Below are 17,896 nucleotides of genomic sequence, written 5' to 3' on the forward strand. Positions count from 1 at the left end.
ATTAAATGAAAATTTAATTTTTAAGGTCCTACTTTAGGTGATAAGATCTATTCAATTTACAGTTTACAATTCTTACATAAACTAAAGTTGTAAACAAATATCCAATATACTAATAACTAAGTATAATAGTTGAACAACTCCAGGTCCATTCCAAGATCCATTGCCATCCCTGTTGAACATTTAGAGTATATAGACCTAAAATTATATATACTACAAACTAAGCATAGTAGTCGAACAACATACAATATATTATAAGTCAAAAATATGCCTTAAAAAGAAATCACGAAATTAAAGTAAGTGAAAAAAGCCGACTCGTCGCTACCTAGGCGACTAGTCATCGATTAATGATTGCTGAACTTCATTTTGTGACAGAACCCAAAGTCGAGTCGGCTTTGGGAGAAAAGCCGAGTTATCGCTTTTAGGCGACGACTCGCTGCTTGGGGTGGCGACTTGTCAATGCTTGCTGTCTGTTATTTTCGCGGTTTTGTTCGTTTGTTTCGTTGATAAGCGTTGGTGAATCATTCTTCATAAGCTTTGTTTAATGAAACATACTTGTTTTATAAGGAGATATTGCTTGGTACCCCTCTCTATAAATAGAGGGAGTATGCTAAGGGACAATCTATCCCGTTCCATATCATTTTTCTGATTTTTCTATTTAAGAATTTTCTTATTCTTATTCTTCCTTACATGAGATAATATTTAGACAGTAATTAACTCTCAATATCATTAAAGTCATTAATCTCCATTGTGCTAGGATATTGTAGTGTAGATTGTATCATTATGAATTTTATCATCATACCACGCACATTTGCGGGAGAAATATCACAATAGGAAAGTGTATGAACGCCTTTTACAAATATCAAGTTTTCAAGTGACTACATTGATTGTCACAACCATATCTTTATTGCTACTTTGGTGATTCAAGAAGAGGTCAAGGCCATAAATAAATGGATTACAAATAGTGTAGATTTCATCTTGTAACATATTTGTAATACAACATTATTGTAATAATCTATTGTGACATCTTCTTCATCATGGAAAGTGTTAAGGAACTTACTTCCAGTTTCACCAAGTTTGAAAAGTTTGTTGGCCTCGACTTTCGATGTTGGCAAAAGAACATGCAAATTTTCTTGACAACCCTCAAAGTGGCTTACGTGATTAGGAATCCTAGACCGAAGGGGTCCGAATATGAAACGTTGGAGCAAGCAAGGAAAAGAAGTAAGTGGGATAATGACAACTTTATTTTTAGGGGGCACATCTTGAATGGTGTAAAAGATTCTTTCTTTGATATTTATCAATTTCTTGAGTTGGTCAAACTTTTGTGGGGAAGCACGTGAAGAAAAATATATGGCCAAAGATGCAAATTCAAAGAAATTCCTTGTAAGTAACTTTAATGCTCATAAAATGGTGACAATCGTCTAATTATTAATCGATTTCATGACTTATAAAGGATTTACTTTAACATAAAAATACATGACATTAAGATGGATGAAATCTTTGTTATAAGTAGCGTAATAGAAAAGTTGCCTCCGTCATGGAGGGATTTTAGACATACACTAAAACATAAGAAGGAAGAGATGAGTCTTGCCGATCTTGGACAACACATTGTTGTTGAGTCTAGCATTAGAGCCCAAGAGGGGCAAGCAGAAATAAATCCAAATGTTGGGTTGGTTAACATGGTAGAGGGAAAAACATCTCATGGAGAATTGTAAGAAGACTTACAAGGGGAGTTCTAGCAAAACCAAACTCGTTGAAAATGGATGTTGGGAATGTGAAAAGCCTGGACAACTAAAAAAATTGTTTTGTTTTTAAGAACAAACAAAAGAAGACAAAGGGTCAAGCTTCAACAAGTAGGGACCCCTCTATTAAAGGTGATCATTCCAAATTAAATGAACATTCGAGCTTTGATGTTTGCTTAATGAATGCTAACAATAGTATTGTGCAAGATGATCCTATGTCTTGGTTTATCGATTCAGGGGCTAAGAGATATGTATGTGGCAATAAACATTTGTTCAAAACCTTGCATAAGGTGGTTGTTGAAGAGTCTCTTTACATGGAGAACAATTCTTCTATCAAGGTCCTTGGAAAAGAACAAGTATAACTCATGTTTACTTCGAGAAATCTTTTGGTGTTAAGAGATGTATATTACGCTCCCAATATTAGTAGGAATCTTGTCTGGGGTTCCGTATTGAATCGATTGGGCTACAAATTAGTATTTGAAGCCGATAAATGTATAATATCTAAAGGGAACTTGTTTATAGAACGTGCATACTTACAATGTAATTTATTTAAGCTTTCTCTAATATGTAAAAACCTTGTGTACAATGTTGATGTTCCTAGTAATATTGATGATTTGCATTATCTTTGGCATTTAAGATTGGGACATGTGAATTGTGATAAAGTTTCATTTATGTCTAAGCATGATTTAATTCCTTATTTTCCACAATAATCTCATAATTATAAAACATGTATGATGAATAAAATCACTAGAACACCTTTTAAAAGTGTTGTAAGAAAATTTGAAAGTTTAAATTTGGTACATAGTGACTTATGTGATTTTTATAGTACACCATCATTAGGCAAAAAAATGTACGTGATTAGTTTTATTAATGATTATTCCATGTTTTGTTATGTGTACTTGATGCAAAAGATGAAGTACTTAGTTTTTTTAAGATTTACAAAAATGAAGTAAAATTACAAGGTGGATGTAAACTTCAAAGACCAAGGATCGATAAGGGAGGAGGATATTATGATCCTACATATTTCCAATCTATGGGCATAATTTATGAAACAACCGTCAGATACACACCACAATCAAATGGTGTGGCAGAAAGGAAAAGTCGAAGTCTTCAAGAGATGGTGAATTTCATGTTGTCCTACTCTAGTTTGAGTGAAGGATTTTGGGCTGAAGCAATGTTGACAGCATGTCACATTCTTAACCGGATTCCTACAAGAACCAATAAGCACACTCCTTATGAACTTTGATACAAAAGAAAACCAAAATTAAGTTACCTTAAAGTTTGGGGTTGTAGGGCCATAGTAAGAGTGCCCGGAAACAAAAGAAAGAAACTCAGTGAATAAAGTTTGGAATACATCTTTATAGGTCATGCTCAAAATAGCAAAACTTATAGGTTTTATGTTATAGAACAAAATGTCTACATATTGATACACTCGATTATTGAGTCTAGGGATGCCATTTTTTATGAGAATATATTCTCATCATTGAGTAGACAAAAGAATCTACAAATTAGTACCAAAGAAAGTGTTGATGATGATCAACAAGAACCCCCTCTAGATGTTGATGAAAATCAACACTTAGATGATGAAGACTAGATTTTAATGTATATTTGGTTGAAGGAACTAGAGATAAAATATCATCTAGTGTTCCATATTTATTTAATGTGGGAGGAGACCCATTGAATTTTAGTGATGCAATGGCATTACAAGATAGTGCCTTTTAGAAAGAGGAAATAAATGATGAGATGCAATATGGGGAATAATTCTTGGGTATTAGTAGATCTCCCACAAACTTGTAAACTTATTGGTTAGAAGTGGATCTTTCGTAAGAAGATGAAAATTGATGGAACTTTTGATAAGTTCAATGCCCATTTAGTGGCACAAGACTTTAGACAAAAGCTTGGTATCGATCATTTCGATACATATGCACCAGTTGTAATAACCACCATTAGTTTGTTGATAGCATTGGCTACGATCTATCATCTAGAGATCCATGAAATGGATGTGAAAATGCATTCTTGTACGGTGAGCTACATGAGGAGGTTTACATGAAGCAACCCGAAGGGTTTGTTTTTAAAGGACAAGAGAACAAGGTGTACGTGTAAACTTGTTAAGTCATTGTAGACTTAAACAAGCACCAAAGCAATGGCATTAAAAGTTTGATGAACCTATATTGTCCTTTGGATTCAAATTGAATCAAGGGGATAAATACGTTTATAACAAATTTAATAACCAAGGCAAGGGAGTTATCATTTGCTTATACATGGATGACATGCTCATTATTGGTACTAGTTCAGTATATGTCTAAGAGACAAAGGATTTTTTGTCTAAATCCTTCCAAATGAAGGATATGAGGGAGGCCGATGTGATCTTAGTATTAAGATCATAAGAGATGGTGGTCGTATTAAGCTGAGTCAATCTCATTATGTTGAGAAACTGCTTAATAGGTTTAAAATGCAAGACACGACACCAATCTCAAGACCCATGGAACAAGGTATGAAATTTGCCAAACATATCGGACAACCAATTTCTCGATTGAAGTATTGAAAAATCATTGGATCTTTAATGTATGCTATGAGATGTACAAGGCTGGACATAGCATTTGCAGTTGGTAAGTTGAATAGATTTACTAGTAACCTGGGCCCCTAGCATTGGATGTAGATTAGGAGAGTATTACGATACTTGAAAGGAACCATATATTAACTTATAGTGGTGAACCTCCTGTTTTGGAAGGTTATTCCGATGCTAGTTGGATCACTAATAAAGTGGATAATTCTTAAACTAGTGTTTGGTGTTTGTTTATGGGGAAGGTGCCATTTCATCGCCTTCCAAGATACAAACTATTATAGAAGATTCCACTATGTTCGCAGAGTTCATTGCGCTCGCCTCGGAGGAAAATAAAGCGGAGTGGTTAAGGAATCTCATGTTTTAGATACCTTTGTTGCCAAAAACAATTTCACTGATGGAAATTCATACGGATGGCAATTCATACAGATTGTATAATGGTAAGTCGAGACACATTGCGATCTTAGACACAGTCTAGTGCAAGATCTTATCATTCTTGGAGTCATAACTCTTGACTATGTGCCTATCAAGTTCAATTTGGGTGATTTTTCATAAACGACATGTGTATTTAACCTTCAAGTGGTTGGATAGGCTAGTTGATTCAAACCGTAAGGACATTATTCTTGTTCGATCGCTGGTGAAGTGTTTTATACTATGCGTTAATTCAATTTGTAGGGACATTAGCGTTGATGCATGAAATGAGATTATTTACTTAATGTGTAAAGGAAAAAGAAGGTCTGATTATACTCTGAATGGGGGAGGATTATTGAACATTTAGAGTATATAGACCTAGAATTTTATGTACTACATACTAAGTATAGTAGTGGGACAATATACAATATATCATAACTCTAAAATATGCCTTAAAAAGAAATCACGAAATTTAAAGTTAGTGATAAAAGTAGACTCGTCACTCCTTAGGCGACGAGTCGTTGCTTGATGATTGTTGAACTTCATTTTAAAATAGAACCCAAAGCCGAGTCGGCTTTGGGAGAAAAGCCGAGTCATCGCTTTTAGGCGACGACTCGACGCTTGGGGCGGTGACTTGTTGATGCTTGCTGATGTCTGTGTATTTTCGTGGCTTTGTTCGTTTGTTTTTTAGTGTTGCTTGAGTTCAATCATCACTAATGGCTATTAACTTCTGACTAGAAGTTATTTCTGATGAAACATTCACTATATTTCATTCATAAGCATTGGTGAATCATCCCTTTGGTCATATGCTTTGTTTGATGAAACATACTTGTTTCATAGGGAAGCATTGATTAGTACTCCTTTCTATAAATAGAGGGAGTATGCTAAGGGACAATCCATCCCATTCCATATCATTTTTCCTTATATGAGATGAAATTGAAAGAGTAATTAACTCTCAATATTATCAATGTCATTAATCCATTGCAATACTTGTCTTTACTATTGCAATCTCCATTGTGCTAGGATATTGTTGTGTAGATTGTATCTCATTGTGAATTTCATCATCATACCACGTACATTTGCGGGAGAAATATCACAATAGGAAAGTGTATGAACGCCTTTTACAAATATCAAGTTTTCAAGTGACTACATTGATTGTCACAACTATATCTTTATTGCTACTTTGGTGATTGAAGAAGAGTTCAAGGCCATAAACAAAAGGATTACAAATAGTGTAGATTTCATCTTGTAACATATTTGTAACACAACATTATTGTAAAAATCCCTACACCCTCCTATAGTGGTCACAGCTTTGGTAATGGTAGCCGTAAAAATGGAAACCGTTAACATCACAAAGGCAAGACAGGAGCCCGTAAGTCTCATATTCAACTATCTTATAACAATTGGCTTTGGCCAAATTCTCCTCTAAACCTAGTGAGATAACAATAGAAACAATTCAAAAAGCTATTTTTGTAAGAGACTATCTCTTGGTGAAACAAGTTCAAAACAAAAAGCCCACTTAGGTATAAGGCGCATCTGACAATGAGAACATTTCATAAAAAAATTTATTCAATTCAAATGGCCAAAATTTCTCCCCTAGTTTTCTTGGGCCATGACCCAATGCATCTACCTATTTTGCGATTGGGTCAATCCCTACAAATCTTGAAACAGTGATTCAATCACTTTGGCTAATTAGTGGACTTAGTAATGCAATTTAGCCTCCCTTCACACTGTCCTTATTCTAAAAATTTTCGTTCATGCCTTCAAACTAATTAAAAACCTTATTTCGTTTTGCAAATTAACCCCTAATAATAATGCTTCAATTAGGTTTAACCCTTTTGATTTTTCTATGAAGGATTTTCAGACAAAAATGAATCTACTGAGATATGATAGTCGAAGAGACCTTTAACCAATCACCACCGACAACAATAATTCTCCATCTACATTTTCTGCTCTTGCTCCTTTCTTTGGCATTATTGACTGGAAAATCCGAGATTATCTCATTCATCTCATCTTAGGAATAATAATTCTATCACTTATAATAAAGCAAACGATGATTTTTTTTTTTGTCATTTATGTCCTCTTAAAAACATGTTAAATTGTCCTTTATTTTTTCACATAATTATACATTTATCCCATTTGACATTGACCACGGAGCAAGTTACCAGAAATCGAACTGGTCCTGAACAGCCTAAGAACCGTCTGGAAATCGAAACCATCTGTGATAGGTTCCAAACCGGCCCGAACCGCAAACCGTCAAGGTTCTAAAAATATATGATGGACTCGTTGAACCTTTGGCGGGAACCGGCCCGTGTAACCGCAAATCGGGTTACTCGAACGTTCCTTTGTTGATTATTCTAATTAAAATTAAACCTAAACAATAATAGTAAATATTTTAATAATGATTGACAAGCAATGATTTTCGATGATAATCAACAATGGTACATCCAAATCATTATAGTACTTTATTTGATTTTTTAAATTTATATTTAAAGAAAAACATTGAACCAATGGTCCGACCTGTCCAACTCGAGAGTTAAATCGCTAAGAACCGCGTCCTGAACTGGCAAGAAACTGAAACTGAAACCTGAATAAGAACCCAATGGTTCGAATTAAGTTCTAGTTTTTAGGAACCGTAATTGGATGAAACCGAAACTAGAACCGATTGTAGAAGAAATGTACTTTTTTAGATGAGTATTCTATTTTTTTTTGAACTTTTCTTCTACTGTTCAAAGCTCATGTCTTCTTTACCTTCCTCAAATTTAAAGCACAAATAAATGAGCAACTCTAGGTTAATAACTGTTATTTGTTGATGTAGGATCACCTACATCTAATTCTCATGAGCTAGCTAAGATCAATACAATGATACATCAAACGGAAGACGCTCAAATTCAAAGTCCAAATTTCAAGCCCTTTAATTTCGTAGTCATAAACTAAGTCTTCTTTTTTTGGATCGTTTTATTATTAAGTCTTTTATTTTATTTCGAGTATTTGAGTCTTTTTGTTTTCTTTTGCAATAAAAAGTCTTAGAGATGATTAAGCTTGGCCAGGTTTAGCATCAAGCTTAATCATGTCTCATGTTTAGTTAGTTGAGTTGTAATTTTTATTTTTTTTCGTTTGTCGAGTCTTTATATATAAAATCGCTCAAATGGTTTGAGTGTTACGCGATTGAAACGCATGACTCAAGCAAACATTTAACCACATATCAGCCAAAGATATCCAAGAAATACACCAAGGATATATGTAGATATTTGCAAATCAAATAAGAAATCAAGCTAAAGCAATTGTTTCCAAAATCTGAATTCAACCTTTGGGAAGAAGTCAGCCACAAATTTTGGTTCATTATTACATGAAGATTTCTTCTACAAGAAAAATCAGCCTAGAAATATTCCATGAAGATTAAAATATATTTGCACAATATTATCTAGCCATTGGAGATACAATTCCAGCCACAATATTGAAGATTATCCCATGAAAGATTATGAAAGATATTAGCTGTCCACTACAAACCAGCCTAAGTATTTCCATAGAAGATCTAAAGATGTGACTTGCATATCAAGTGGATTCCTAGCCGTTAAGAAAGAAGCAGCATTCTGATTTTATTTTGCTAAATTTTATAGTCATGTTTTTCTTAGTTTGGCTGATTTCCTTTAGTATAAATAGGCTTGTAGTTTATGTAATCAAGGCATTCAACTTGGATAACACAAGCATAACCCTTTGAGCAATTTTTCTTGTTCTTATGTGCAATTTACTTTAACTTGGATTAGTTTAAGTAATTTGAAGTTCCTATGCTTTTCATTCTTTTGGCTAAAGTTTAAATGTGTTCTTAGGAACCCTTAGATTTGTTTTGTGGTGTATCTGTATCGAAGCAACCTTTGGCAAGCCATTTTCAGTTGAGAAATCAACATATCCTTTTCAGTTGAGAAATATGCAAATGGTCCATTCTTTAAAATATGTGCGGATAATGGTATTAAATTTGTTTCTCAGGTCCACATATAAAACTTTTGGTTGATTATGTATCGAGCGTAAGACATATCGATTTTCCACGAATGAAATTATCAGCACAACCTTCGATTTCATTCCAGAGACCATAAAAATAGAATCCATTCAAGCCAAGGAAAAAAAAAACAAAGAATGAGATTTGGGATGAAATTGGGTTGGGAATGGGATTTAGGGTTTATCATATTTTTGCAATCGGGAGCAGAAACATTGTTATATACGGCTATACTCAACTTTTGATGGCGATTATCTCAGTTATAGAATACAATTAAGTTGGGAGCAAAAAAACTACTACTACTACTAATAATAATAATAATAATAATAATAATAATAAATTATTATTATTATTATTATTATTATTATTATTATTATTATTATTATTATTATTATTATTAATTAATCCAAAATAATCAATTTTAATTGAACGATTTAAATCCACTATTAAGCTCTTATAATTGGAATCCAAAATTAACTTTCATTACAAATATCATATATAAAATTATAGAAGAAACTAACTATTACCACTGTTAGAACTTATATATACTAAAATATATAATAAAATAAAATATGAATAAAAAAAGAAATAACAGTCTTTAATGCGTAAGTTGTACGACTATATAAGAATTAAGTATAACAAAATACTATCGACTCAAAGATTAATAATAGATACCTCTAATTAGTCGAATTGATCAAGATTAATAGCATGCTTACGCTAAAAAAACAATGAAAAAAAGGCAAAAGCCAAGCCACTTTTTGTTTCTATTTTTCTCGATTTGTTTCTTATTACTCACTATTAGACCTAAATATAGTAATGTCAAAACCCTATTTGAAAAACTCTTTAAATAAACCCTAATATTAACAATTTAGTATTTTTACCTTAATATATGAAGCAGGTCAAAATTGATTCGAAACCAACTCAACATAAAGATTAGGCTGATGGTTGAAACCCTAGGATATATTATATACTCTAACACGTTCGCCTCCTCACACGAGAGCCCTTTGGGCTAAAAATGTTAATGTAACACATATTCTCTATATCTAACGTTGAATATTTCACTTTGAATAAGAAGTGATTGAGATTTAAATCCGTGACTATTTGTCACGCTGGCTTTTGATACCATATTAATCAACCAACTTAAAAACTTAAGTATGATACTTAAAAGCCAAAAATATAATACTCTAACAAAGTGCTCTTAGAACCACCCATATGGGGATCATTCTCTTCAACCCAATACTAAAAAATATTGCTAATAAAAGTTCTTTAAAATTAGTGGTTCAAGAACTAAAATAAGTATTGCATGTTAAAATGCAACCACTAACGCCAAATATGGACCATCTTTAAATTGTCGTAAACAGCTGTTTTTTATTTTATTTATTTTAATTTTTTTTATCGCACAGTAATTGTTTTATTCCATTTACTCATATGGGAAAACTACGAATTTCTGTGTCGCGTGATACTTGTCGTGTATTTAATATTTTGCAATATATAAGTTGCTTTTTAGTATTATTCAACAATTATCCTTAGTTTGTATTGTTTTCTCAAGTTATAGGTTAAAATACAGTAAAATAAAATTTTATTTGATTTGTCTTAATACAAAAATTATTAATAGAAATTTTTTAATAATTTTTATTATATATAAATAAAATGTTAACAATTAATCAGTATATTGAATATTATGAAAAAGTAAAATATAGCAAATTCTTAAAAACTAACTATTTATTTATTGCTGAAATTTTTATATGAGGTAACATTCTTATTTTAAACTTTGGTTTCTCGTTTTCTCACTCTTATCAACGTATTCATTCCTTTTGTTCATTCAATTGTAGCAAAATCTAAGATTTAGATTTTTTATTTTTGAAGTGCTTAATAGAAGTACTCATCTCACCGGATAGAACTGAATCAAAGAGAAATATAAGGATATTTAAAAAAGTGGTGATAAATAAAGAAAAAATAATTTATATTGATGTAATTAAAAGAGAATTAAAATGTATGGATAAGATTAAAATGTAATAAATAGAAATGATGCAGATTAAGTCGGACAGATAAAAATGGAAAATACTTCTAATTCAATGGGACGGAGGAAGTATGTGGTAATTAATTGTTTAATATTTAGTCTATCTTTATTTATTATTAGATTTTCTATTTTTCAACTAGAAATTTAAAATCTAATTCGTTATTCTAAAATAAATTAATTATTGATTGAAAATAAATTTAGTTTAGCAAATAATAATAATATTAAATTATTAAAAACAATAGTTGTTCAACATGATTGTCTCGTTCATTTGTGGGCCTCGGACCGAAAGTATAATAGAGTTTCTAATTGTAATAAATAATATTATATTCCTTTTATTTTTTATCGTTGATATTTTAACTACTTTATAAATGACATTAATAGAGTTTCTACTTGTAATAAATAATATTACTTAGCAAAAATATAAATATATTTAAATTTAATTCAAGTTAAAATTAACTTTGTTCATAAAAATACATTTTTTTCCTTAAAATATTTGAAGCCCTTGACGTACAATAGCCCGCTTTATTTTTGTTATCAGACAGCCATATAGTTCAACAAATTCTTGAACTTCTAGGAAAAAGATACAACAAATCAATAAAATTAAGCTAAACATTCGTTTTTGCTTGATCCATTTGATATTCTAATATTTTTACTTTTGTTTTGGTCTCATATTTTATTATCAAATCTCAAACAATTATTTTGTTGTTATGGGGTGGAATAAATAAACTCGTAATTAATTTAGTCAAATCCTAAATCACACACCTCAGTCTAATAACTTCCTAAAATAACTACTCACTACCCACTATAACCTATCCCTCAACCATCATACCCATAATTCCCACATTAATTCACTATCCAACCTCCATTTTACCATTATAAATACATGTTGCATACATCATTTGCACCGGACTAAGCTTTAATATTCCTACCATTACTCCATAAGAATACACCACCCTCCTACTTACAATCTATACTTTAATCAAATATCGTTCAATTGATCTGAACTCATCCTATAATCCGTTAATCTTAGACTCATGAATTATCATATATTCATTACTTTCAGTTTTCTGATCTGACTTGAGTGTTGGAGGGGTTTTTCGGAAAACCACTCCCGAGCAAGGCTAACGTTGTATTGTAGGATTTAAGGTCTCATCAGTGAAAAGATCATAAGCACTTTCAACATACTGACAGTTGTTTCCTACTAAATTTTATTTCTAGATATTTTAAATGTTTTTTGCACTTTCTCATTTCATTACCAAAACACATATGTTACTTGATAGAGTAAATTTTCACTTTTTGAAAGAAGTTTTTGATTTGAAAGGTAGGTTTATATTATTAAGAATTAATATTCGAAAAAAACATGTCCGCTATCAAAGAAGGTCCTGAATTAAGTCAGACCTCATCACAAGAATTAGACGAAGCCAAATAGTCAAGCCTATGCCATAGTGTAGATTTTGAGCATGTTAAATATAGTCGGTTGCATGGGGTCTTAAAAATTTATGAATTTTAAAGTTAAATTACAAGATATATGTTCAATGTTTAATTATACAAAAATTTTAGAAAAATATCATAATTTTAAAATTAGACGAAAATTTTAAAGAAATTGAACAGAACTTGTATAAAATTAATTAATTTTTACACCACCTCTTACCAGATCACATTCTTTAAAGCAAAAAAAAAAAAAATATATCAACAAAGTCTTTGAAGAAAAAAGGGCAGTTCTAACCAATAGGAGTACTTGTGAATGCAACCCTGTAAGTCTTTATTATATTTTTGAGAGCTTCAATTAACACAGACGGAGCTGGGGTGCGTGAGCTGACTACGGCCCCTTAGTTTTTTAATATTTTTTTTCATTTATCATAATAATTAATTGAAACCAATTTGTATGAATTTTGGACACTTAAAAATTATAATATTGTGTTTTTAGCTCATCTTAACAGTATTGTTTTGGGTTTAAGGCCCCAATGTTACTTGGGCCTTATATATGGTCAAGCCCAAGTCAAACATAGTCAATAAAATAGTTAAGCCCAATTTCGGATTACGTATCAATCTGTTTCGTGATTTATCGATCCGAAAAGCAGATACAATCAGTTTCAACATCAGTACGAAGCAAATGACTATAAATACTCAGAAATGTCCTAATAAAGTAAGTTTTTTTTTTGGCTCCCATATTCTCTCTAAGTAATTCCATTATCATATTTTATATTCAACCCCGCTCTAACTTAAGCATCGGAGGGGCTTTCCCGGGTGCCACCTCGGGTTAGTAACCTTTGTTTTTTTTTTGTAGGTTCATTCAAAGATCTTCAACCACATTCGACCATCTTCAATCATATCCCACTTCAAATAATCGGATTGAGATATCCTATATTTAAACACGTGAACGTTTCTACTCGGAGTTATAACATAAATTACCCTTCTCTTAACACAAATTCCAACTAAGTTTCTCCTGAAACAAGTATGTTCTAGGTTTCATCTCCCTCACAATGTTAATATTCCACTGGTATCGCAGCTATTGAAAAATTATTATATGTGCTATTGTGCTTTTAGATCTATATCAATGATACAATATAATTTCATTTCCTTCAATTAGTCTTTTTTTTTTTTTTTTATTTACTTAATGATTATATATTTGTATATTTATCGAATCGCAAGATATGGTAATATAAACGAATATTAATTTCTTTGCTTTTGAATCATTTTAGTGGTCGATAGTTTTCAATCAATAATTTAGAACTAATTGAAAACATCAAAACAATGTACATGCAGTTTACTCAATTAATTAAGGCTTAATGTGTAAATAAATAGTCTATCTTTGATGCAATCAGTATTTTTATCGTCACTGACATGGTTATCAAAACTCCAATTCTAAGATCTTAATAAGTAGGATCTTTAATAATTTTAGGATCAAACGATCCAATAAGATCAAAAATAACGGTGATAGGATAACACAATTTTATAATCCTACGATTCATGTAATTACTAATTTGTAGTTAATAAATAATTATTAAAAGATTATTTTATTTAATTAAAAGATAAAGTCAAATAAATCTTTATTTACGGTTTAAAATTTTAAGAATAAACTAAAATCTATAAATATGACTGATAATCGATTATCCTATAACCTTCAACATATCAAAATATATTTGTAAAATCATATAATTATACGATCCAATTTTACTGATTTTGATCATATCTCCTTATCAATCCTAGAATAACGACGGCTTTGAAAATTGTCTACGGCCCTTTAAATACAATCTCGTGCCAATTTCTCAAACATTTTGTTTAAAGGAAATAAGGAATACCAATCTCGTGCGAAAGTTATTTAAATTAGTGATCCTAAAAATTCAATTACATGTTAGTGGATAGAATATTACCTGTATCTATGTATACGCCATAATTTGGACCATTCTATATAGTCGACTTGTCAATTGATTTGAAGTTAACAAATTTCATTTCTTCTCCGAGGCTGAGTATAATTTTTATGAGTAGGACACACTAAATATGATAATGATAAGTTTTATCTTTTCAAAATCATCAATTTGAGTAATGTGTTGTTTATTTTGGCTCATATAGTATAGACATTGAAAACAAAAAAAAAAATTAAAAAAAATTAAAAAAAACAGCAGAAAACTACAGTAATACGATAGGGGCCTTTAGCTATGTCTATTTGAATTTGATTCTCGGCTAGCCTTTTTACCGTCGGCCTATCCTATAATTAAAAAAATCTTAAGATAAACAATAAAAAATATTATTATAGAGGAAAAAAAAAGTAGTAGTTTGATTGCTCTTTAGCTTAACTTTTAAATACCGCTTGATTGTTTTAAAAGATAAATATATTCTAATGGAAAAACTCTAGGTGATGACCCTAAAAGATGAATATATTCTAATGGAAAAACTCCAGGTGATGACCCTATAAGTTTTTTTTTTTTTTCTAAGTTGGTGGATAAATATTTTTATATTTTACTTGTTGACCTTTAGCTTCTAATTTTTTCATTTAATAGACAAAATATTAAGATTTTTGTTAAATTTTCGTTATTAGTATCCATTATATCGACCTTTTTCATAAAAACAAACGCTCAAGTCACCCTTAAGGAATTTTTTTGAAAAGTTTCTTCGAAATAGATATTTAATTTAACAAAGATCTTAAAATTAATTTTTATAGCAAATAGAAAAGATGAAAGTTCGGGATGCATCTACCACATAAAAAACTCAAATATTTATAGTTACCACGTGTAATTTTTCTAATCGAATTTTTTTTTTTAAATTTCAATGGGTGATGCATGACTTAGATAGTAAAGTCATAGTACAGAGTGTTCATAATTCAGACCTAAATCCAGTTTACATTAATTTTATAAGGCAAAAGCTAAGTAAAAACATCATTATTGAGAATGATAATATAAAGAGTAAATTATATAATAAGTTTATAACAAAAAATAATTTCAAAGATTGGAAGAACACAGTTTTAATCTCATTGTAGAAATGGCATTAAAAAAAAAAAAAATTGGTACACCGGTTGAATTTTCCCACTATGATTACACTTTAAGAAATTTTTAACTGAATTTCCTATACTTTGCGTATGTTGGAATTTTCAACTAATATCCGACTAAAATCATTTTAGTTAGAAATTCCGACTGTTTTAAATTACCCGCCCTTTATTTCTGACTGTTTCCTACTAATTTCCGACAAAAACTTGTTTAAAAATAAAAATTTTGATTGTTATTCCGACAAACTTCCGACCGAAGTTTGGTCGGGAAAATTTTTTTTTTCATCCAAAATTGTTAGTTCAAGAAAATTTTGAATTCATGACGTTATTATTTTATTTTGTTTTTAATCATTCAGGATAAATTTAAAATTTTTATTTCATTTTAATAAATTTTATAAATTTTATGCGATGACACTTTATTAATATGACTAAAATTAAAATAATAATAATATTATAGATATTATACATACTTTTACGACTTACATTATACTAAAAATAAACTAATACGACTAATAATATATAAATACGACTATTAATAAACTAATAATACACTAACCCGACTAATAATATATGAGTACTAATTATACACTAATACAACCAATACTACACTAGTACAAGTAATACAATACTAATACAACTAATAAAACACTAATACAACATTAATACAAGTAAACCGTTAGTGGTATAAAATAGTGGTAATGGAAATGACTTATAATGTAAAATTTCATCAAAAGTTTCATGTCATTCCCATGATGATGAATTTTTGATCACAAAAAAGTTTTTTTGTCTAAAAATTTTCATTGCCAGTTCTTATAACTAATAAAACACTAAAAATTTTTGATCAAAAGCTAGTCTGAAGAGATGAAGAGTCACAAACAAATTGAATAAGGATTAGATATGCAATGACAATTCTTTCCCTGTATATATAAGTAAAACCTCAGTTCTTTTTTCTCCGATAATTTTTCTTTTTTCCTTCACATCAATATCAAATAAATATACGAATTTAACATCATAAAATGATAAAGTACAAAAATATAATTAAAGAATTGAGAATTTTTTATCGCAATTGAATTTGTTTATATCATATTTCACATCATATTTTACTTATTAAATTAAATGAGTGGAATTTAATGGGATGATGATAATGATGATGACGATTTATTAAACTGATAATTTTGACAACTTCATTAATAAAAGAACTTGCAAAAGAATCTTAGTTTTATCTTATATTTTTACTTTGACCCTACTTATAAGAATTCTTAAATCTATCACTGCATAAATAGGCCCTTTAATTTAATTACAAACAATATACTTCCTACATAACAAATTATTTGTTACATTTATTGTCTTTTCCTCTAATATTCTAATTTAATCCTTAATATTTTTAACTGTGCATAATTAAATTACATAAAATATTTGATATAAATAAAATATGTATTGAGACGAATCAAACAATATTTAATTTGAATATGTTTGAACTAATAAATGAAATAAAAATACACACATGATGAGTAGTGCAAATGTAAACACACCGGCCTGTTGGACCACTGGTGACTATCTCATGAAGACTGGAGACTTACTCCATAAACCAACACGAGTCTTTTTAGTGCACTTTGGCCTCATTCATGCGTGCTTAGAAAAACTTCCCATGAGGTCACCCATCCTAAAATTGCTCCCTACCAAGCATGTTTAATTATGGAGTTTTTAGCAAATGAGCTCCCATGAAAAAAAGATGCACCTTGTTGATATAAGCAGTCTATCAATCCTTTTTAGTGCTCAATTTGGGGTATAATATCAAATTTTCTTAATCAATAAAAATTAATTACAAAGGAAATATGAATTCTTAATAACCTTTGAAAAAAAGGTGAAACTATGTGCATGCTTTATAAATTTTCCTATCGAATTCTTCTTCTATGCTCTAATTCCAACGCAAAAAAATTATGACTAGTATTTATCTAAAAAACTTATGTTAATATAAATTTCTATGTAGCTCAATAGTCATGTACTTAATTAGAAAGCATAATTTTGTAGGTTCGATCCATGCAAGAAGCTAATTATGCACAAATTAGTTTTTATTAATATGGATTAACTAAATTCGAGCCTCTTCATAAATTGGGCCCTGGATAGTTGCACCTCAAAATTACCCTAAGAACGGGTCTCCCTTTATCCTCCATTAACATTCAATGAAGGATTTAAATTTCTTCTTTAAGAAAAACTTGAAAATTTAGAGGACAAGGAAAAAAAAGATATGGAGGTGTAATAGTGTATGAAGTGGCGGCTCTATCAGAGGGTGCACTAAGGAGAGAAGGGGTTGCTAGGGCTAATGGTGATAAAAAGTTAAACAGAGGTATTGGGAGTTTTTGTTTTGGGAAATTCCACATGTTAATTATATGTTTTTGACTTTTCACGTGATAGATAAATTTATTATTATCCGCATGGTGATTTAGAGTATTCAACATAATTTCAAAAATGTGCCCCAAAAGACTAATCACCACATTTGTTTTTATGAAAATAGTCTTATGATGGGTAATAATAACGTAAATGTAACAAAATTTTTAATGTTTTGTCTACCAAATGGAAAAGTTAGAAGTTTAGGATCACCACGTGAAAAGAAAAAATATTTTTCCATTACGTTAAAAAGCCAAAAGCACAAAGTCACCTAATGAAATTTCATTTTTTTTACTAT

Source organism: Amaranthus tricolor, chromosome 14, assembly GCF_026212465.1.
Source record: "Amaranthus tricolor cultivar Red isolate AtriRed21 chromosome 14, ASM2621246v1, whole genome shotgun sequence".
NCBI lineage: Eukaryota > Viridiplantae > Streptophyta > Magnoliopsida > Caryophyllales > Amaranthaceae > Amaranthus > Amaranthus tricolor.